This window comes from Capricornis sumatraensis, chromosome 6 (genome assembly GCF_032405125.1).
Source record: "Capricornis sumatraensis isolate serow.1 chromosome 6, serow.2, whole genome shotgun sequence".
Classification (NCBI taxonomy): Eukaryota; Metazoa; Chordata; class Mammalia; order Artiodactyla; family Bovidae; genus Capricornis; species Capricornis sumatraensis.
In genome coordinates, this window is record NC_091074.1 from 51,946,409 (window position 1) to 51,968,228 (window position 21,820).

The window sequence follows — 21,820 nt, forward strand, 5'->3', positions numbered from 1 at the left end:
ATCCTGAATCTACAGCTTAACAAATGGGTGTTAACAAACCTCTCAGAACTTCAGTTCACCTGAGTAAAAATGGAAATACAAGTATTTAAATCATAAGGCTGTTAAAAGAATGTAATGAGAAAATGATTTTTAAGAGCCAGGCACATAGTAAGTCCTTACCAAGTACTTGAGTTTTTTAAAGAATCACTGAAGACTTGAAAGCATTTTCAAGTAGATAATTTCATTTTCTGTCTACAGTCCCTTGAAGTATAGCAGTCACTAAGACGGCTATTTTATAAAGTGTACTCTGAGGAAGAGAAAGTGAGAAGTCTTAAAATAACAGAACACATCAGTGGAGAGCCAGGAAGCCTGGACATGAATTTACCCACCTACTGCTCTTTTGGAAACTACAGTCTTTCTAAACAGTGGCTGAGGTACCACAGTGCCTGACCACCCCTACAAGATCACAATTTGCCTAGACACCTTCCTTGCAGAGAACGCTGGGGCACATGGGACACTGAGTGACTAACTCCAGCAGCAAGGGGGCAAGAACAGTTTGTGGATAGACTTCAACTCTATTTTGTGGTTTCCTATTTAGAAACAAAACAAACTCTATCCCAACAGAGGAGGAGAAGTTTTTTGTTTTTTGTTTTTTTTCCCTCTTTGACTTCTTCTGGACAAAACATCCACTATTTCAAGAATACCTTGTTTTGTATTTGTGATGGATCCAAATAGATGCAAAGGGAGAATGAAATAAGGACAAACTTATACTCCAAACACTGGATCATATGGCATTCGATAAACGCCACTTCTGGCTAAACCAAATGGTTAGAAAAGGAAATATGAAATTTTCAAGGCATAGATCTTGCTGCTGACCTGAGTTATGCATTTCAAACTGAAAACCAAAGTTGTTTTTGTTTACATTGTAGGATTAAGCAATGTGTTTTCCTAGAGTCATGATAACAAGATCTGCATCTGAGTGTTATGGGAAGAATCCCAAAGTAGTGACTTAAAATGCAAGCCATCAGTACCCCTACCTCTAGTGTCAGCTGCTCAGTGCTGTCCGACTGTTTGTGACCCCATGGACTGTAGCCCACCAAGCTCCTTTGTCCATGGAATTCTCTAGGCCAGAATACTGGAGTGGGTAGCTACTCCCTTCTCCAGGGGATCTTCCTGACCCAGGGATCCAAGCCTGATCCCCTGCATCACAGGCAGCTTCTTTACCTTCTGAGCCAGGAGGGAAGCCCTATGGCTACTCCTATCCTGGGCATAAAAGCCCACCTACCTGCTGTCAAGGCCCAGGTACTTGCAGCAATTCGGATTGCTGGTAGGTGCTTTCCACACTCAGCAGTGCCGAATGTGATACCCCACAGTGTGAATGCTCTGAACAAACCTTTTGCCTACATCTGCCCGCTTCCCTCTAAAATGTTGGAAAGAAAAGTACAAAAAAGAAAACTGCCAGAGACAGGAATAAAAAGTACCCTTTGTATCGTCATTTAAAATGCCATTAACTTATTCTAGCTGTTAAAATTTCTGAATAAGATTTCAATTCTAAGGCACGTGGATAAGAATTCTGTTGGAAAGAGGTGCTCAGCAGCAAACATTTTCTGACCTAAGGAAGGGTACGCTGACAAGGAGCGAGGCACCGGAAAATTTGTGCTCCAGCTTATAGAACGTGTCTTCTTTCTTTCCTTTTTAACTCTACAAGGACAACATGCTCACTCAAAGTATGCAGCCAGACCTGTTTCCAGTGCTGTCTGAAACTCCATAAGCAAAGAAAAACTGCAGGCTTGGGACAGGTAGATTCTAAACTGGGCTGGCCCAGACCCTTGAGGCCAGCGCTCCCTGCTGCCGCCCAGCCGCGGCCGGGGGCTGAGCCCCGTGGGGAGCCCCTGCCGCGCCCCCGCCCGCCGCTCGCACACCTACCGGGCGCCCGCTGCGCTCGCCGACTGGCCTGCCGCTCTCCAGCTCGCGGGCCCAGGCCCTCCACCCTTCAGAGAAGGAGGGTGGACACCGGGAGACTCGGCGGCGGGCCGGGCTCACAGGCCATAGGCCGGGGCCGCACCAATGAGCTCTCGGCGGCCCGGCGACCCCACCCCCGCACACTAAGCGGCTCTGTCCCGCGTTCGCAATGCAAGCAGGAAGCCCGGAGCTTTCGAGAACCTGTGTTCCTCTTGCCAGTTCTGCCAAGAGTCAAAATAAAGCCGGCAGTTTAAACGTCTCCACAGAGAGACTCTGTCTCTGTCGCACCGGTCCCTTCCTCGTGAAAGAGTGTGTGTTCTGCTGTAGCAACTAGCGGCCTCGGCTCTGGGCCACCTGAACAAGTCGGGGCACAAAGGGCCCCACTGTTCACGGCGGGGTCTCAGCACCGCCCCCGCACGCACGGGTTCCCAGCGCCGGGCTCTGCACACCAGAGTTATCCTTCAACAGTGATCTCCACTGAGCCTTTGCCACGACTGAACGTTTCTTTTGAAAACACTTTTAAAAAACCACCTCGCTTAAAAAAAAAAAACAAAACTATGCTGTACACACATATATAAGTACAGTAACTAGTATAATATTGTAAAGCAACAATACTTCAATTTTAAAAAACAGGAAAAGGAATTTTAAAAAATGTTATCCACAAACCATTTAAAGAAAAAGTCACTCATATCTCACCACCTAGTGGCAATTTTTAGTATTTTGGTATAGCTCTTGTTTTTCTGTGTGTCTTAACATAGCTAATTTTCCCACTTGAGTGTTTTCCTTAGGAAAGGTTAATTTTAGTTTATTACTCTTCAAAACTTTTAAAATGCATTAACGTCAAGGTTTAGAAAACAAAACATGTCACACTTTCCAGAGAAATTCAACCGACTTATCTTTAATTATTTCTGAAGTTCAGGAAAGGTACAGGTCACGCTGAATTATCCCCAGATGAACTTTGGACTTCTAAATCTAGGAACCAAGGGAGGTTAGAATTTAACCGTGTTGAGCTTGATTATTTCCTAATAGTGTTCGATTCAGATTCTCCTGAGGACTTGTAATCCAAATTTCATTCTCTAGCAACTAAAAAGGAAGATGTATTTCTCAAGGTGTCATTTTTCCAAACAATTCTTCACAGTACAAATTATTCTACTCTTAAGTAAAGATACCTAGTGTCATGATTCTTTTACTTTCTGCTTTCCAATCTACCTTTACATACATTGACACAAACAGGTCACTTACAGTGCCCTGATTTCCCAACTTTTTCATGTGTTTGTCTTGTCTCTCTGTACTGGACTGAGAGCAACAAATTTAATTTTTAAAAGCTCCTTCCTTTCTCTCCCTTCCAACCACACATGAATTAACAAGATGCTATGAATAAAGATGTTTTATAATGTTTATTGAAGTAATAACTGAATATACAGTATAACTAAGATCTCTGAAAAACATTTAAATACTCTGTAGTCTGAAGTTGCTTGTTCTATATTAGTGTTAAGGACATTTCTTATATGATGCTGTTTCAGTATTTATCTTTAGGTTCTGGAATCATGGATGATTTTAATGTTTTTTTCATGGTTTAAAAAATTTTTTTGCAGTATATAGGTATTCATCTTTTAAAAATATGATTACAAGTCACTGTTTTGAATATTGAAATAATACATTGGAATGTCTTGAAATAAACTCCAAGATAGCTCATATGGCAGAGGAATGTATGGGGCAGTCATAGCAAAGATAACTAAATGTTCCTCAGTATGTGCTACCTCACCCTTCCACATGAACTGGACTCCCCCTGTTTAATTGGGGAAATATAAACACAGTATTTCCCCAGCTTCTTTCGCTGTTAGTATGTCCATAAGCAGATACGTCATGCTACAATCCCCAGACGCCTTCCTTACGAGACACAGGACTATTTCTTTGACATCTAAAAAGGAAGATGTATTTCTCTTTGTTTCTTCTTCTGTCCTGCTGTCTGGAATGCAGATGTAATGACTGGAACAGTAGCTGCTATTCTGGACTTGAGATCACACTGAGGGATGGAGGAACAAGGTGCTTGAAGGAACCTGTGTCTATAAGAGTTTTGTGGATCAGAGCACTATACTACTCCTGGAAAACTTACCTCCCTCTACACATTTATGTGAATTTATATTTAATTTTGTTTAGCTATTGTTTGCTTGGAGTTCCTGTTACTGAGAGCTAAATTGAACTCTAATGGATATAGTACTCTTTGACCAGTGTTGTCTTCTCCCCCTCACAAAAAGAAAAAAAAAAATAAGAAAGAAAATTAGGACCAGATCTTGAAAAGAAAAATGTTTAATAATAAACTGGCAAGATCTTACATTAAAACATTTTCATCACAAAAAAAATTGATAAATTCAAGAATAATTAAGGAAGTGTAAAAACAATGTGAAAAAAAAGTCTCTAAATGGGTTATTAAGGAGACTGCTAACTGCCTAAAAAGCCCTTTTGGACTAACAGAGCTTATATGAAGCCAGAAACCACTGGCTGTTATCTGCAACTGGAATCCGGAAAGTAACAGCTTCCAGTTAAACAGTCTGGAATCAGAGGGGTGTCCCTGGTGTTTACAAGAATTTTCTGAATGTCTGGAAATCCAGAGGTAGAGACTGTTCCTGGCACCACCTCTACCTTCATTATACAGCATTTATTGAAAGCTTAATTAGGTGCAGAAAATGGTCCTATTCAGTGGAAAGAGTAGGAGGAAGGATTTATAAGAAATAAAAGGAGGTACAGTCTAGATGTGAGATAAATGCCAAACACCTGAAACATAACACTAAGTTAGGTCAGTTACAAAAGTATATTATCAATAAGAACAATCTGATGATATACAAAAAAATGATCAATACTGGAGTTAACCAGGAGATGAGTTCTGAAGACAAGGTAAGTGATGACAGAGTAAAATAGAAAGCGGGGCTGATGAGCCAGGGAAGAGCCTAATAGTACAAGGAAAGAGGAGGCTAGAAGGGGGGTGACCTAGTACAGAAGGGGATACTGCACTGGGTCCTGGAGCAGGGGAATCTCATCACTGAGAGATCGCACACCAGGCCATGTGCTAGGGACTGAAACGATCAACAAGGAGTGTCTTCACAGCTGTGTGTGGATTAGACCGAGGTAGGGAAAGAGATTAAATTCCAGGGGACCAGTTAAAATGTGATAGCACCCAAATGTGATGTGAGGACCAAATAAAAAAAATGACACATATATGTTTACCTTATATGTATAGTTAATGCTGCTGCTGCTGCTAAGTCGCTTCAGTCGTGTCCGACTCTGTGCGACCATAGACAGCAGCCCACCAGGCTCCCCCGTCCCTGGGATTCTCCAGGCAAGAACACTGGAGTGGGTTGGCATTTCCTTCTCTGATTCTCAAAAGACAATTTTAGTAACACCTCTCTCTCTCCCTCCCCCTTTCCTGCCCTTTCCTCTTATTACTATCTTCTAAGTACTGTTGTAGGAGCTGGGGGACACAGAGTGAACAAAGGAGACAGGGCCCCCGTTCTCACAATGCTCACAGTCCAGTGTGGGGGCCAGGGGGAGGGTGCTCAGGGGAGTGTGTGGAAAAAGAAATAAAAGGCAAGGCAGAAGCAAAGTGAAGAGGCAGAACCACCAAAATGTACATTTGTGTGTCAGCCTAAGTGGATGGGCTTATAATAGTCCTCTATGTGGCTTTTCAGGGTTGACCTCCTCCTAGACACCAAAAGTCAGAGTCCCTCTTCCATCTTCTATCTCCGAACCCAGTTTGTACAGTTTGCAAACTGGGGAAATCGAACACCAAATGTGACAGCGCCAACTGGAGACAGCTTCCTAAGTCCAGACCAGATCCCCAAGTATTCAGAGAAAAGCTGAGAACAACAAACTGATGGTAATTCTACTCTTTATTTATATATTCACCAGCTATAAAACTAGTGCTCTGTGACAGAGCTAGTGCACAGACTCAAGAACAATTCGAAATGTTCCTTGCAATTTTTCTGCATTAACAAAGTGAAATGGAGATATGGCTATTTCAAAAGTCATCGTTTAGATTCATGAAGTGTTATATGGTTTCAACTTTTCAAAGAAGCTAAACTTAATGTCCAAATAATATTTGGTTTGGGAAGACATAAAAAGTAACGCAGTGGCCAGGGAGGTAGAAGACTAGAAGGTCAGAAACTAGTCTGGGAGTACTAACCTGCTAGTGGTGTTTCTTAACCGGGGGTGATTTTGCCCCCGCCCCCCCGCCGGAGATATTTGGCAAACTCTAGAGACAATTTTGGTTGTCACAACTAGAAGAAGGGGTGCTGCTGGCATCTAGTGGGTAGAGGCCAGGATGCTGCTAACATCCTACGACGCTCAGGACAGTCCTACCTTCCTCTACAAAGAATTATCTGGTCCAAAAGGTCAGTACAGCCCTCTGAATTTGTGGATACGAAACCTATAGATAGAGACTGTCGACTGTGCTATGTCATTTTATATAAGGGACTGGAGCACCAGTGGTTTTGCTGTTGCTGAGGGTCCTGGAATCAATCTCCTGAGGATACTGAGGGCAGACTGTGGTGTTGAGGCTGACAGTGCCTGTACTAAAGACAGTGAGCAAAACATTCACATATAGCAACTGAAAATCTGACTATATAAGCTGTGTTCTTCAAGTCTTCCATTTTTCAGCAGGACCACAGCATCATGCTTAAGTGACAGGGTAATAAAAATGCCAATTTTGAGCCAGAAACCAGTAAATACTTTTCTATACACCCTACCACAGTGAGCCATTCTTCACTCTGAGTAAAAAGCACTGGAGGTTTACGAAATAATATGTCCTGGTGGACTTTTAAATGGGCAAAACTTTGATATTATTACTCTATCTATTAATTAGGATACAAAGACTTCTTTGTCCTGGTTTCACCACTGCATACTCCAGGCCCAATTACTGACTAGTGGTGCCATGAGAAATAACTGCACCCATGTGCCAACACTCTTTTATGGTTTTCTTCGGCAGATACTCTACCTGACTATTGAAACTGAGGAACTCTGCTAATTCCTATTACTGTATTGTCCCCTCTCACATGAAGCGTGAAGATTTTTGCTTAAAGAGCTGAGTCAGTCCCCAAGAAGCACATAATTAAACACAGATTCCCATACTTAAAAGCAGCAGAGTGCAAGCATCCTGCTGTTTAAAGCAGTCAAAAAGATTCAACATCAGCTGAGGCTGAGAGGCAGGGAAGAAAAGCAGTAGGATCAACTCTGAGATGAACTTGATGAGAGAGAAGTTCTCATGGAGTTAATTACTCAGAGTATGAAAGTAATTGAGTTAGCAAATCAACTCTCCCTGGCACGGAGCAGGGGACGGAGAAGACAGTGATGTGGAACAGGTCCTTCTAGACAGGTTTAACAGGAAAGTTCTGATGACACTGTTCGAATTAAGACTGAGACCCAAGGAGCTTCTCACACCAAAATCTACCGGAAACCCTATCTGTTAGAGAATACACAATGAAAAGCATAACAATGTAAGGGTTCCTTCTGTTTCTTTCCAAGAGTGTATGGCAAATGAGATTTTTCTTTTGCTCTTCCAATTACCAAAGAATTGTTTTTCTATCTGCTTTTTTCCCTTATCCATCCAATCATTCATTCAAATGATAAGCACCTATTAGAAGTCAGGGCTGGTTCTATAAAGCCTGAATTCCTGTTCTGTGAAGTTTATATTACCTACTTGATTTCACCTAGACTTCTTTTTGGGTTGCAGCTGCTTTAAACGGCTACCCAAATATGCTTTATTCAAATAAAATGACAACATGAAGGAAAGCAAAAGTGGCTGCCAGAAGTTCATGGGAAATAACAGCTCAACATAACTCAGTTTTACAGGCTTGGTTTGTTTATATGACTAAGTTATAATGTGCTGTTGTTTCTTATATCTGGAACTCTTCATTACTGCTTGTGGCTTCTTCCCCTAAATCTTCAGATCTCCTCTCACAGCTGTTCTTATCTCTGCGTTGGTAACCTGTCCCCACACACATTCCACTGTCTCCCGTCACCGCTCCTTTTCATCCTCGTCCCACATTCCAGGTCTACCTGTCCCCACACCCCAGAGACGGAATGTTGACCTAGGGAGGCTGCAACTGTCAGGCTGAAAGATGGGTTTATTCTTTCACTCAGTAAGTATTTATTAAGAACCTACCATGCAGCAAACACTGCTAGGAGTAAATCAACAGGGACAGAGAGCCTACCTGGATAGAACTTGTGAACTCTAGGAAACAAAGGATGCATAAAAAACTAACAACTGTGATAAGTGCTGTGAGACTAAAATCCAGGAGGTATGTGAGGACAGAGCAGGAACCCCCACCTGGGCTGGGAATAGAGAGCATTCTGCCAGGGTGCTGTATTTGAGGGGTCCACTGGGCTAAGTGTGTGTGTGTTTGTGGGGGTTGGAGGATATTTGGCAGGGAGACCAAGATGGGAGAAATTCTAGGAGGAGAAAACAGCGTATATGAAACCTGCCATTTTTAGGAACTGAGAAGAGCTTTGCATGATAAGGAAAACATGAAGTGAGGCAGAGAGGGGACCAAGCCCCCGTCACCCAGGCCCCTGCGAGTCAGGTTTGTAGTTCTCAAGTGCGTCAGGGAGCTACTGAACACAGGAGCGAAGCGGTGAGATTTGTATCTTAGCAAGACTGCTCTGGCTAGATGCTGGAGTATGTATTAAAATTCTCTTCAGCAATCTTTATTAAGTTTCCACAGACTGTTCAAGTCCCTATGAATTTTTCTTGTGGTATCACAAATTCCTTTGCATTGTGTGAGTTTTAGTTACTGAACTAGGTAATAAGTGTTAGCCTTAGTGTTAAAACAACGAGAACTTAAAAGCTTGTCTGCATTTGGGGGCAGTCTGTGGCCCACATCTTCCCCCTAAGCTATTCAGGAGGAAACTGAGAAGGCCTGACGTATCTCAGCTCCTCTGGGCAGAGCTGCAGACAGGGATTGGGTTTTTGTGTTCATCCTCTGGGGCTCTATCCTTGACCTCATTCTGCTAATAAGAAAGAAAATATTTTCTTTAAACCAATGGATGACTCACTGTAGAGGAAAATGATGGGATTTCCTTTTCAGAAGGTGATTTAAGTACAATAAGTCTAATCTGGGAGGGACAGGGGTGCCATGAGTGAGGGCAGGAAGAAGGAAGAGAGGACATTTTAGGGAAGGCAGGCCCTGATTGAGCTTGTTGAGATGCAGAGCACAAACTTGCTCCATATTTGAAACTAGAATGGGCACAGCAGGGGCCAAAGATGTCTGTGAAGCAAAGCTGGCTGACCCTGGCAGCCAGCAAGTGTCCTGGGTCCGCAAGTGTCCAAGTAGAGGAGAGAGGGACAGATGGGCGGCACGCTAGTGCTGACCTGCAGTGCTTCCAGCTTCAGCCCCTGATTCTCTGCCCACGCTGATCAGGGGCTGAGTTACCCAAGGGAAGGCTAAAGACCGAGAATGCGGTCTGGGAGAACGTAAGCAATACATCCTGAAAATTCAAGACTTCTACCCACCACAAGGTCTCTGACAAGCTGAATTCATTTCAGATCAGCTGGCCTCAAACCACTTGAGTGGTCTCTCTGCCTGCCTGACAAGGATCTTGCTGCAGGGGACCCCTATTGTTTGAACTCAGACAGCAGGTTCTACCTACCCCTTATTTATCTCAGTTGTTAGCACACATCAGATTAGCTATTTAAAAAGAGTGTCAGGGGTCTAGTTAGCTCCCAAACTCACTTTTGGGTTCCACTGTCCAAACCTGGGATAGTTTGGGCATCAAAATAACAGGATTAGTGATAGTAGCAGATGACAGTCCACTGAATAATTCAGGTATCTATGAGTCCATAATGCTATAAGAAAGATATAACAGAGTTCCAACTTATAGTTCAATAAATAAAGACTTATAAAAACAGTAAATCACCATTTAGCAACCATTGTAACAGTAGGTGACTCAAGCAGGAATCATCAACGGATGCTGAATCTAGTGTGTAGAGACTTCTTACTGAAGAACAGGAATTTTGGCCTCAGGATGCCTCACACAAAACAGCTTTCAGTCACTAGGGAGAAAATGGTGATACTGTGCAGTAGAAAGCTGATCAAGAACCACGTGGACTAGGTGATAAAGGCTACAATCACAAGTCCCTGAGGCCCTGCTCTGAGAAAGCACAGATCAGTCCTCCTGGGTTTCTGCTTGGAAGGTATGGCCTAAATCTGGACATGTCAACTGATTTACCTGAAAGACATCCCACAAAAGGACAGGTCTCTCTCTATCCTTCTTTAGGCCATGCCACACAGCTTGCAGGATCTTAGTTCCCCAACTGGGGACTGAAATCAGGACTCTGGTAGTGGAAGCACGTAGTCCTAACCACTGAACTGCCGGGCAATTCCCAGGTCTCTCCTTTTAAAACTGTCAAGGTCATCAAAGAAAGGCTAAGAGCTATTTCAGATTGAAGGAGATTAAAGAGATGTGACAAGAGCGTGTTTTTATATATATACCCACACACACAAGTACATGTATACACACAGAAAGAGACGAAGCAAATGTGGCAAGATAGTAACCACTGGAGAATCTGAATGTAGGTGAAGGAGGCAAGAGAGTTCTTTAGTGAATTTTCTGAGTTGAAATTATTTGAAAATAAATGACATAAATGTAGGGGATGATAACTTCCTCTACTTGTGCCTCCAGTGTCGCTGGGGCACGCGAGAGCAGTCAGCCAGTCACCGGGGAGCACAGCCAACACTCTTCTGCTGCTCATATGCAAATAGAGCAGTCTGCTTTTTATCAAGACTAATGTCTCCACGCTCCTATATTACATATTCTTTGAGGAATTTTACATTTGTTTGAGGTATCCCTGGAAACTTGCAGAGACTGCTCAAATATTAATCTTGCAGATTGGTTGCCAGGAGCCCCATTACAGAAAATAAAGTTTTGAAGTTCATTTCTGTCGCATTAAAAGTCTTCAACAATTTGGCCCAATCTAGCACTTCCCAGTCCCCAACCCCTCTTCCTCCCAGAACCTCAACATACCAAGGCACTTTCAAGCCTCTCTGCCTTCGTCCACTCTGTTCCCTCTTCCGAGCATGCCCTTCCCCAGCCTCTTCCACTGATCACAACTGGGGCCCAACCCCAAATTTCCCATCATTTGTAGAGTCTTCTCTTATTCCTAATTGCTCTGTCCTGGGAAGAAATGGTCACCTTCTCCCCTCCATCCTCCTGGAACACTTTGTTAACACACTGACCTGTGCTATGAGGACCAGGCGCGTGCCTGTCTTACCCCACCAGATTGCAGGTGTGCTGGGGGACAGAAACCAATTAATACTTATTTTTCTATCCCTCAAGGCCTAGCACAGTGCTTGGCACATAGCATGCTCAGTATTTGTTGAAATGAAAAGCCTCATGCCTAGGCAGGTACCATTTAGTTAAGTCTGAGAGGAAGAGCTGTAGTGATTAAAATCAGATACTCTGGGATCAGAGTGCCTGGGTTTGAATCATGGCGCTGCTACTTTCTGTTGGCAAGTTAGATTCTACTCCAACTGTATAACTGGGAAAATAATAGACCTGCTTCACAGTGTTATTGTGGAGCACTCAGAGCTAGGTCTGTGGTCTGCTATTATTATTTACTATTATTGGATCACCTTCCATTGTTTGGTGAAGCATACACTCCTGGCATACTAGTCCAGAACTCTTCTTCCACCCTGCTTTTTTTCTCCCTGCCCATGGAGCTAGGGTTTGAGGTGTCTGTGATATTTTTCAAAATCAAATAAATGAGTCTGTGAAAATCTTGAGGTCTACCTGGTTTCTTCTGGCTGAAGGAGATGCTGGCTGGGCCCTGCAGTGGAGGTGTATGTGTCTGTGTGTGCACACTAGGGCTCAGGGTGAGTGGAGTGTGGATGCTGGTTAGGTATAGAGACAGCCCTACTCCAGTATCAATTATACATAGGGAGGAGGTAATATAAAACAAAAGCAAAAGCAGACAGACTTCTCCAACCTTTAGAAATATATTATAACCAAGAGGAAATATTTTCTTCTTACAATATCAAACCAGTTAACCCTAAAGAAAATCAATCCTGAATATTCATTGGAAGGACTGATGCTGAAGCTCCAATACTTTGGCCACCTGATGAGAAGAGCCGACTCACTGGAAAAGACCCTAGTGCTGGGAAAGAATGAAAGCAGGAGGAGAAGGGGACAGCAGAAGACAAGATGGTTGGATGGCATCGCTGACTCAATGAACACGGGTTGGAGCAAGCTCAGGGAGATGGTGAAGGACAGGGAAGCCTAGCGTGCTGCAGTCCATGGGGTGGCAAAGAGCTGGACACAACTGAACAACAACAACAACACAATAAAAGGACAAAGGTAAGCACTGATCTTTATGAACTACCCTATTCTATCTCTAATTAGGTTGTAAGAGCAGAACATTTTTTAACACACTATGCACAGATGTGCACTGCAGAACCACTGAGTGCACTTCCGTGCAGTTGTCCAGATTGGGGGGATGGTGTAATTTTTTCATAAAACAAGTACAGGAGCTATAAATACTTCTGAATTCACAGACCAGCAATGGGCAGCAAGGGTCTGGAATCACACACGCAGCAACAAGGTCTGTATGTATAAAATGAGAATGCTGGTGGAACTCAGTGATTTCCAAAGGTTGCTTCCAGACCACGACCCTCTCACTATACTTCACACAAAGTTCCATAACGTCACCTGCTAAGTGATCAAGTGAAGAAAGGAATTAATTGAAGCAGCTGTCAGGCCAGATGAACTCAGGCAGACGGAGCCAGGGGCCTTGCTCTCTGCCCCCTCCACTTGCCGCACTTTCCAGCTGCATGGTAACAGCTAACACAACCTAACAATCCCCAAAGGCAGCTTCCTTTTGCTGAGCAGTGAGAGGAAAGAAAATGGAAAGGGTCACAGTTCCTGAGAATGGAGGACACACTGTAGCAAGGAGGTGTGTGACATCACAGAGGCTGTGAGGGTCACAGAATGGCCCTCTTCTCCAGTGCTCAGTGCCAACCAGAAGATGCAGCAACTCTACCCCAAATCTGTCTCCTGATAGTTGAGAGGCCTGGGCTCTTCAGGGCTTGTTTTCACAGCCTCAGCAGTGCTGTCTTCTAATGTCTACCGTCTGATTTGAAGACTTAACTGCTGAACTGGAGCCTAAATTTATCGTGCATGCACAGAAGGGAACTAGCTTGGGGACTAAATGCTGTTTTCCAAACTTTCTTCAAAAATAACACACTGCTCTAAGCGTACATAGGAAATGTGCCAGTTCAGAGGGTAATTCTGTGAAAAGCAGAGAACCAGCACTAGGTTCCCAAAGCTAGGGAACTTTGGGACAGAAAGGCTCTTCTAACAAAACATTATGCCTTTTGGCGACGTGGGAGAGGCTAAAGTAATTGTATGAATCCCAGCCCTTATTTTGTTTTACCATGTTTACATAAGAAAAAGAAACCAACTTCAAGGCACACTGAGCAGCTCATTAGAAAAACAGCTGAAAACAAATGACCAAAAATGGAGTTACCAACAAGAAAGGAAACTCTGGGAGTTAAGCAAGCCAAGAACTCAAACCTTAGCATATATATACATGCAACCCCTCATTCCCATGACAATGACATCTTTATGTTAGAGCCATGGCTAAAGCTGAAACTGTCACTGAACCAAAAATCCAGGACTGAGTTATTCTTTCCAGTCTGTAAGAAAAGCAAATATTTTTCATAACATACAGAGCTTGAGTTTATATTTCACCAACCCCCACCCACACGTCACACTCTCCTCTGTTTTTCTTTTTTTGGGGTTTTCTTACTTACCCACCCAGAAACAAAATAACTGTGATTTTCAGCCAGCAGGAAGCCAAGTCTCGGGCCCACTTCCCTCAGCGTTATAGGGCCTGCACACGTTAGCAGGCAAAGAGCCCAGGAGCTGCTGCAGAGCATTTATTTATACCCATTTGGAATTTCCTGACTAACTAACAGCCTGCTGGCCATGGGGTTCAATTCCAGGACTCTCGGCGTCAGTGAGACAGCAAAAACTACTGACGAACAGAACCGCTACAAGGATCTCAGCAACACAGAGGTGAAGACAGGTCTCTCCCAGGCTCCTTCCAGTTTTTCAAACAAACTATGCTCGTGTTCCTCAGACACATGAAATGCTGCCCCAGAAATGCAGCTGTAATATCTGCTAACTCTTGAAGACCACAGAGAGAAAGGCAGCGAATGTTTCCTCATTCTTCCTGCTGACTTGGTCCCTCCTTCTCTAAACCGTCCAGGGCTGAGAAAAGCTCCCAGTCATAACCTGAGCCAGGGCGCAGGGCTGGTCTTTGAAGGAAATGATTCAGTGCTATGCCGAACCCAGGATCAGCTGGAGGCGAGTGATTCCTTTTCTTGGTTCATTCTTATTTAATGCAACATGCAATTTGAAGGCTAAAAACACTCCCATTTGTAAACCACAGACCCAAACCTTTTTTTTTTTTTTCTTCATAGTTCCTTAAAAATTTTATCCCAACTGGATCATATGACTTTCAAAGACACAGAATTAGTTCCCAAACAAGTGCATTCTGTTTTAGGGGGATAATGTTTTTAAGTGATGTTTTGTTTCTGTTTTAAAAATCTAGTAAGAATCATCTGTCCCTCTAATGGTTTAAATTCATCACCTAAAAAAAGAGAGGGAAAAAGTCCTTTTAAATCTGTTCTTCACCTGTGTGCCTAAGTACACTGGGTAAATGTGACTGATCCTAGTGGAATAAGATTGACTGAACTCTATCTACAGGGCAAACAAGCAAAGCCAGTTCTAAACAGTAAAATGGAGATTAACAAAGATTAAGGATGACTCTAAAGGGCCCATTTTAAAAAATTCAAAATAGAGGACAGCTATGAGGAGAGAGGCAGTTTTATAAGAATCCCCTGGATCTGCAATGTCTAACTGGTTCACCTTAGTGCTGGCACACATCTTACAGCACTCCACTTAATGCCTTACTCCAGCCTCTGCCCTACCTGGTACTGAGTGCTTTAAAAGTGACACTTTTTAAAGCAGACATTTTCCTATGTGAAACTACAAAGATCAAACTTTTTAAGATGATGTGGGACTCATCTGGGCTTGTCTTATACCAAATAAACTGATTCAAAGAGAAATAACAAACTGATAAAGAACAAAGTTTCAAGTGCCAGATACTTTGAAATAAAGGATCAAAAAAATTCCAAATTATTTTATCCAACAACACCTACATTTAGTTAATTTCCCCCTTGTTTCTGGACTTTATAATTTATTGAGGTATTAACATACCATAAAATTCACCCATTTTAAGGGTACAGTTTTTGATGAGTTTTAGTAAATGTATACAGTTATTTACCCATCCCCACAATTCAGTTTTAGAAAACATTCATCATCCTAAAATTTCCTTAGGCTTGTTTTGTCATTTAGAAGAGAAATTTTCTCCTCTGTGCTTCTAAGAAAATTTTGTTATTATTTAGTTACATTATTATATTCCAAACTAAGTATTTATATCAAAAGACTTGTTCTTAAGAATTAAACTGAGGAAGACAAAAGCATCTGAATGCAGTATTCCTTTCCTGGAAGGAAAAAATTCGGCTAAATTTTTGTTTTATAAATATTGTGTTCTGGTAAGAACAGAGCTTATTCTAGAAAGCAGTTGAATATAATTATTTTGTCTGTGTGCTTCAATGTCTAGTCCTTTATCAAGGACAATTTGGGTGGTGGCTTAGATGGTAAAGCATCTGCCCACAATGTGGCAGACCCGGGTTCGACCCCTGGGTCGGGAAGGTCCCCTGGAGAAGGAAATGGCAACCTAGTCCAGTACTCTTGCCTAGAAAATTCCATGGATGGAGGAGCCTGGTGGGCTATATAGTCCATGGAGTCGCAAGAGTCAGAGATGACTGAGCAACTTCACTTTCATTTTATCAAGGATGACACAGGTTGGGATGGGAGAACTAAAAATAGGAGCTCCTTCTGCCTGAAAAGTGTCAGTCACAAAGGTTCCCACTGTCGGGAGAAAGACACACCTGTCTGTCTCTACTCTCCCTTAATTTATATACAAAAGAAGCCACCGAATGTGATCTGGAAGGATGAAGAGGTACTCAGGGCTTTTCCTCTGATAGGTGGGCAGTAGCCAGCAAAAGGGACTCCCTGGGAGAAGGGAAACGGGCTGCAGACAAAGGTTTCTGTGACACCATGCTGGCGGGCAGTGTCCCAATGGTCCTTCTCCCCGGATGGTGGTGCAGGGTAGTAGCCAAGCATATCTGTACCCATAGTACTTCTGATGCTTATGTAATAGGCTAACTGCATCAAGACTCTTCTCCCCAGAGAGCCTGACCCCTAGTCTAGAGATAAAACCAAAGCTAGATGAACTACTAAGTAACAGTGGATTACATTTTGGACAACTTAAGGTGCGTATTTCCTGACACAGCCTGAATTCATCTTCCTCCCCTAGTGTGTTCCTTTTCTCCTTGTTACCAACTTCTTAATACCCTTCCAGCCTCAAAGACAAAGCACAAATGCGCGTGAATCATCAGTTTCATAAAGCCCTCCTTACACCCATCCTTCCTCACTGTCCACTGTGCACAATTATTTTGGACAACACTGTTCCAAGGGCTTGGTACATGTATGAACTCATCTCATCTTCAAGACAACCCTGTGATGAAGCTTATGTTATCCATGCTGCTGCTCCACTGATACATTAATATGACACAGTACTGGACAGTGATGCACTCTTCCCTATGGCCCTGAGAGGGCAAAGAATAGTGTGTGGCGGGGAGGGAGCTGGCATTTCCAAGGGGTGGGGAAGAGAAAGAACATGCTACTTCTACACTTCTGCTTGTTCCTTCCTTTTCTGGTGTGTTACCACCCCCCTCTCAATTTCTGCAGACAAAAATTCTCCCAGTTTGCAAAGACCAGCTAAATAAAGTATCAGTTCTGTTGGAAGCTGACCCTTATCCTAATGTGGGGTCACCTCTTCCATCCAGGCTTTCAGTGAAGTGCGCTTTCTCCTCTATATGATTCGTGCACACATCTGACATCCCTACAAAATTATGGGAGCCCCTGTCTTCTTCATTCAACCAGTGTTGTGGCCCTGGCACTGCAGGTGCCCAGGGCCCATTTGCTCAATGTGATTCCTTCCAGAGGAGCCACACTTGAAGTGTTTGTTTCCTTTTAAAGAACTGTATGATAATGTCAAGGACTCTGAGCCCATGCCCTCATTTCACAGCTCTGCCAATCAAGGGGGAGTGCCAAGGCTGGAAGCTATCAGAGCGGACACCCCCCCCCCGCCCATGCCTCAAGTTCCCCACGCTGCTGCACAGTCAAAACACCTGGGGCTGTTTCCAAAAATGCTGAGTTGTCCCCCATCTCCACCCCGATGAATGAGAATCCCCAGGGTGGGGCCAGCCAGGGGCATTAGCAGTTTAGAAGCTTCACAGAGGAGTCTATGCCAGGGCCAGGGATGAGAACCTCAGCTGTGAACTTTGCAGCTCTTAAGTGTGTTCTTCATCTTGGCTTAAAGGAAGCTGACAGCCAAAATGGGGGCAGCCCCTTAAGTAATTCGAGTAGCCTCAAGGGTCAGATTACAAGTTCAAATACCTTTAGTGTCCAGGTTAACAATGGAAAGGAAGGAGTTTGGAGGGGTTTGGGAGAGACTGCTGCTAAGTCACTTCAGTCGTGTCCGACTCTGTGCGACCCCATAGATGGCAGCCCACCAGGCTCCCCCATCCCTGGGATTCTCCAGGCAAGAACACTGGAGTGGGTTGCCATTTCCTTCTCCAATGCATGAAAGTGAAAAGTGAAAGGGAAGTCGCTCAGTCATGTCTGACTCCTAGCGACCCCATGGACTGCAGCCTACCAGGCTCCTCCGTCCATGGGATTTTCCAGGCAAGAGTACTGGAGTGGGGTGCCATTGTCTTCTCCACGGGAGAGACTAGAAGGCACATGTCCTCTCCAGTTGACTATGGCCCTGTGGAAGTATACACTCGTGATCCAGAAAGACGTTTCAAGAGTTGAAGAAACTGGCATTTTTATATGAAATTATTTAATGGAAAAATCTTGGCCATTAATTCAGATTAAAACAAGACCTCGGGTTGGTCAAATAGAACGTACTCCCAAGCTTCAGTTTAACACCCAGCAAGGACTTCACCATATCCATTTGGGATCCAATCTCACCCTGTTTCTGTCCCTTTCCTTTTACCATTTTTCAGCTGGCCAACTGTTTTCCCCCTCTTATTTAAAATTGCTAGAGTCCTTGTTGAAACAAACTGAATACAAAGACAACAACCAAAACAAGAGCCTAGGATCTCTACTGCCATTTCTCTCACAGGTAATCTTATTGTGCAAAAAGACCTATAAGTCTTCATCCTAAAAAGAGACAGGTTGATAGCAAGGTGCTCTGCTATCACGCTCATGGAGGGCCTGCATTATTTATGCTATATTTGAGACTTCCCCTCAGCCCCTAAAGAACTCAAATACCTTATTATACTGTGTAATCCTTTCCTGCCAGACTGGTGAAGGGATGCGACACTGAAACCAGGGTGTCTAAGAGAACTGCCATGACTGAGAAAGTGTATGCAGTTCCTTTCCTCATCACCAAGGCTCCTTCTCCACCCACCTCCATCTTAGCCTCAGGGGGCTGACAGGACCTGAAGGGGATTACAAGGCTAAGACAGGTCTAGCAAGGACTTACAGCTCTTTCTCATCATAGGTGTGGACAGCGTTGGGTGTTGGAAGAGGACTCCTCCTTTAGCTGCCTGGATTAGAAGGATCTGCATTTAAAACTTATTATCAGGGAGATTTTCCAAGGAGAGGCCACAATCAACATGAAAAGGGTGTGCCCCAGTGGAGGTGTGTGATTCCAATTGGGAAAGTAAATTAGGAAGAGGACGCTATGTATGATGGGCCTAATCTAAAAGACCAAAAAAGGATCTTGTCTTTGTTAAACTTGACCTAACAAAGTGCATTTCTCCAAACACATTTAAGGCTTAAATCTGGAGTCACACTGAATTTCTACACGTTAGGCTTTCTTTATGGTCTGGGTTGCCTCATGATTATTAATTTCATCAAATTTAAACTAGAGACTTTCTCACAATATATTTTCTTCCAAGGTTTGAAATCAACATTTAAAAAAGCCAAATGACAAAATGAACTGGGGCTTGAAACTGAAAGATTTAAAACTTTAAATGAAATTACCACAGAGACTATAAAGGCTGTAAAATGATGAAGCAGCAAGGACAGTTTATTTCCTTCCATCTAAAAGAGGTGATAGATCTGTAGAGACTTTTTCAAAAAACCGCGGGTGAGAAGGAAGGTAGACCAATGGGCATACTCCCACCTTAGAGGTTACCAGCTCAGGTTCTCATCCAACTTCAACCAATCCACCAAACCGGAGTAGCTAATAAGCAAAAGGAATTGACTGGAGCCCCTCCTCACTCTGGTTGGATTGGTAACAGAGAAAGAAACAGAGAGGTCAAGGGAGCTAGAAAAAGCTTCCCAAACAGCCTCTGACAATATTCCTCTCTGGATGACCACATCGTACCTGAACCCAAGGCATTTAACAGACAATACCATGTTAAGCCTACCTTAGGAGAAGGCAATGGGACCCCACTCCAGTACTCTTGCCTGGAAAATCCCATGGACGGAGGAGCCTAGTGGGCTGCAGTCCATGGGGTTGCTGAGAATCGGACACGACTCAGTGACTTCACTTTCAGTTTTCACTTTCATGCATTGGAGAAGGAAATGGCAACCCACTCCAGTGTTCTTGCCTGGAGAATCCCAGGGACGGCGGAGCCTGGTGGGCTGTTGTCTATGGGGTTGTACAGAGTCAGACATGACTGAAGCGACTTAGCAGCAGCAGCAGCAGTGGGGGACATGATGAAGAAAATGAAGATACTATTAACTTCCACTTAGATGTGAGGTATGGGGAGGAAGAATGCAAGTGAATATGTGTGACAGAGTGAAAGCCACCTGTTCATGACAGGGAACTACCCAGGTGAACAGGCTGGGAGAAGACTGCCCACCATATGACAATTTAAGAATGGCAATTGGCAGGGCTCAACTTCACCTCACAGATTCCTATGCAGGTACTGTGCCTGTATCTTACTCTATTAGCTGCCCAGTGTTAAGGCAGCACCAAGGAGGTGGGCTATAAACCTTTGTTGGTTGAACACTGGCTATTTTGGGTATAATGCAAGCCATGATGGGCATACTATCATACCAAGATGAAGATGAAGTGAATCCTGCCTCTTAAGACCTCAAAGGTACAGATTAGTGAGACAAAACCACAACTCTTACATAAAAGAGAGTGATGGTGACTATCTAACAGCATACAAAGCTCTCCAGAAATAAAGAAGAGGAAGGGGTGAATTCACATTAATATCTGAGGACACTTGTTGGAAGAGGTGAGACAGAAAGCAGACTTAAAGCATAAGAAGGGTTCATATGAACAAATATGAGAAAGACAGCCAGGTCAAGAGAATAGTGCTTTGGGCAACGCCACTAAGAGGGGAACAGGGTAGGTAGCAGCTGGAATGGTGGAGAAGCCTCTGCTTGTTTCACATGACTCTGGACGGAGCTATTCTCTTACTACCTGGAGTCAGGGAGGCCTGGGAAGGCCAACTGTGATTTCTGTAGGCATCATAACTGAAGAAACAGAAACAGACTATGATTTGTCAAAATAAGGCCAAACACAAAGGCTCTGAGTGCAGAGCAGAAAACAGAGATTAAAGTTACTGAAAGCTAAAATGTTTGGAGAGACAGAAAAAATAACAAAAGTATCAGAAAGCTCAAAGATCCTTAATCTTGCCAGCTATCCTTAATAAAACAAAATCACAAAGCAGTGAGAATAAGGCAAAAGACAGACCAACTTTCACAGAACCTCAGTGTTGGTCCTTACACAAAGAAGGGAAACAGCTACCCTCTGCCAAGTATACTTCTGTATAGTCATATAAAAGTGAGCTATTGAATGAATGAACTGACTGAACTGAATTATTTCTACTGAGCTTTGTATCATTCTTTCCGGTAATTCCCAAACCATACCATGTTCATTTCAATTGACCATAATTTGGAAAGCCTCCCTTTTCATCATCAAAGTGTATAGAGGACAGAAAACCAAAGGATAATACCCTAGAGGAAAAGCCCCCAGATCTAAGCCCCCTTTACCTTTCTGGAAACTTTTCTGTCTTGGATTTCTTAATTTAAAATCAGTATCCTGGGGTGGTGTAAGTTCCAGAGGCTGTTTTCTAGTGCCCAAATAATGTCTGAGCACCACCTTCAGAGAATCCGCAGCTCGTTACATCAGCATGTAGAAGGCGATACTCACAACTACTGGGATTCCTTACAGGACAGGAAGACAGGTAACCGACCACAGAGCTAATGATGGAATACGACCGTTTCCCCTCACACTGCCAAACAGCTGTCTCTGCGACAGAGCTGAAAGCTGTGTAAAGTGTGGTGCTAATGGAAAAATCTGGTGGCACAGGGCTTCAGAATTTTGCAATCTTTTCCTGTAAGTTGCACTGTTGGAATGGTTTGACATGCGAACCATTCCCTCCTCCCTGACTGGCCTATGGACTTCCAGGTCTCCACCCTGCCATGCTATAAAAATCAGTGTATCATCCAGCTGACTCACCACCTGAAGAGGCGGAGTACTGGCTAGGGGACACGCTGCATGAAGCCAGTAGGTACTTCAACCTGCTCCTCCGGGTCATGGGAAGACAAATCAGTCTTTGTTTCACAGTGGGAGGGAACATACCAAATGGGCCGCCTCAAAAAACATTTCCAGGGGGTGGTCCTGATTTGAATGAAGCATCCTGGTCAATTAGTCTGAAATGCTAGGGAAAAGGAAAGTTTCTTGGTGATAAGGAAGACACTGATGAGGAGGGCAGAGAGCAGAGGG

General features: G+C 43.6%; 1 protein-coding gene across 2 annotated transcripts in view; it reads right to left on the minus strand.

The window, feature by feature from the left end:
• Nucleotides 1-21,103, minus strand: part of KANK1 (KN motif and ankyrin repeat domains 1) — a 50,871-nt gene extending 29,768 nt beyond the window's left edge. Inside the window, exon 1 of one of the 2 annotated variants that reach the window (XM_068973749.1) lies at nt 21,085-21,103. The gene's annotated coding sequence lies outside the window, so the exon portion shown is untranslated. Of the gene's footprint in view, nt 1-1,905; nt 1,922-21,084 lie in introns of those variants that run through there. The other variant, XM_068973750.1, reaches the window with a different exon arrangement.
• Between the last annotated feature and the right edge of the window lie 717 nt (nt 21,104-21,820).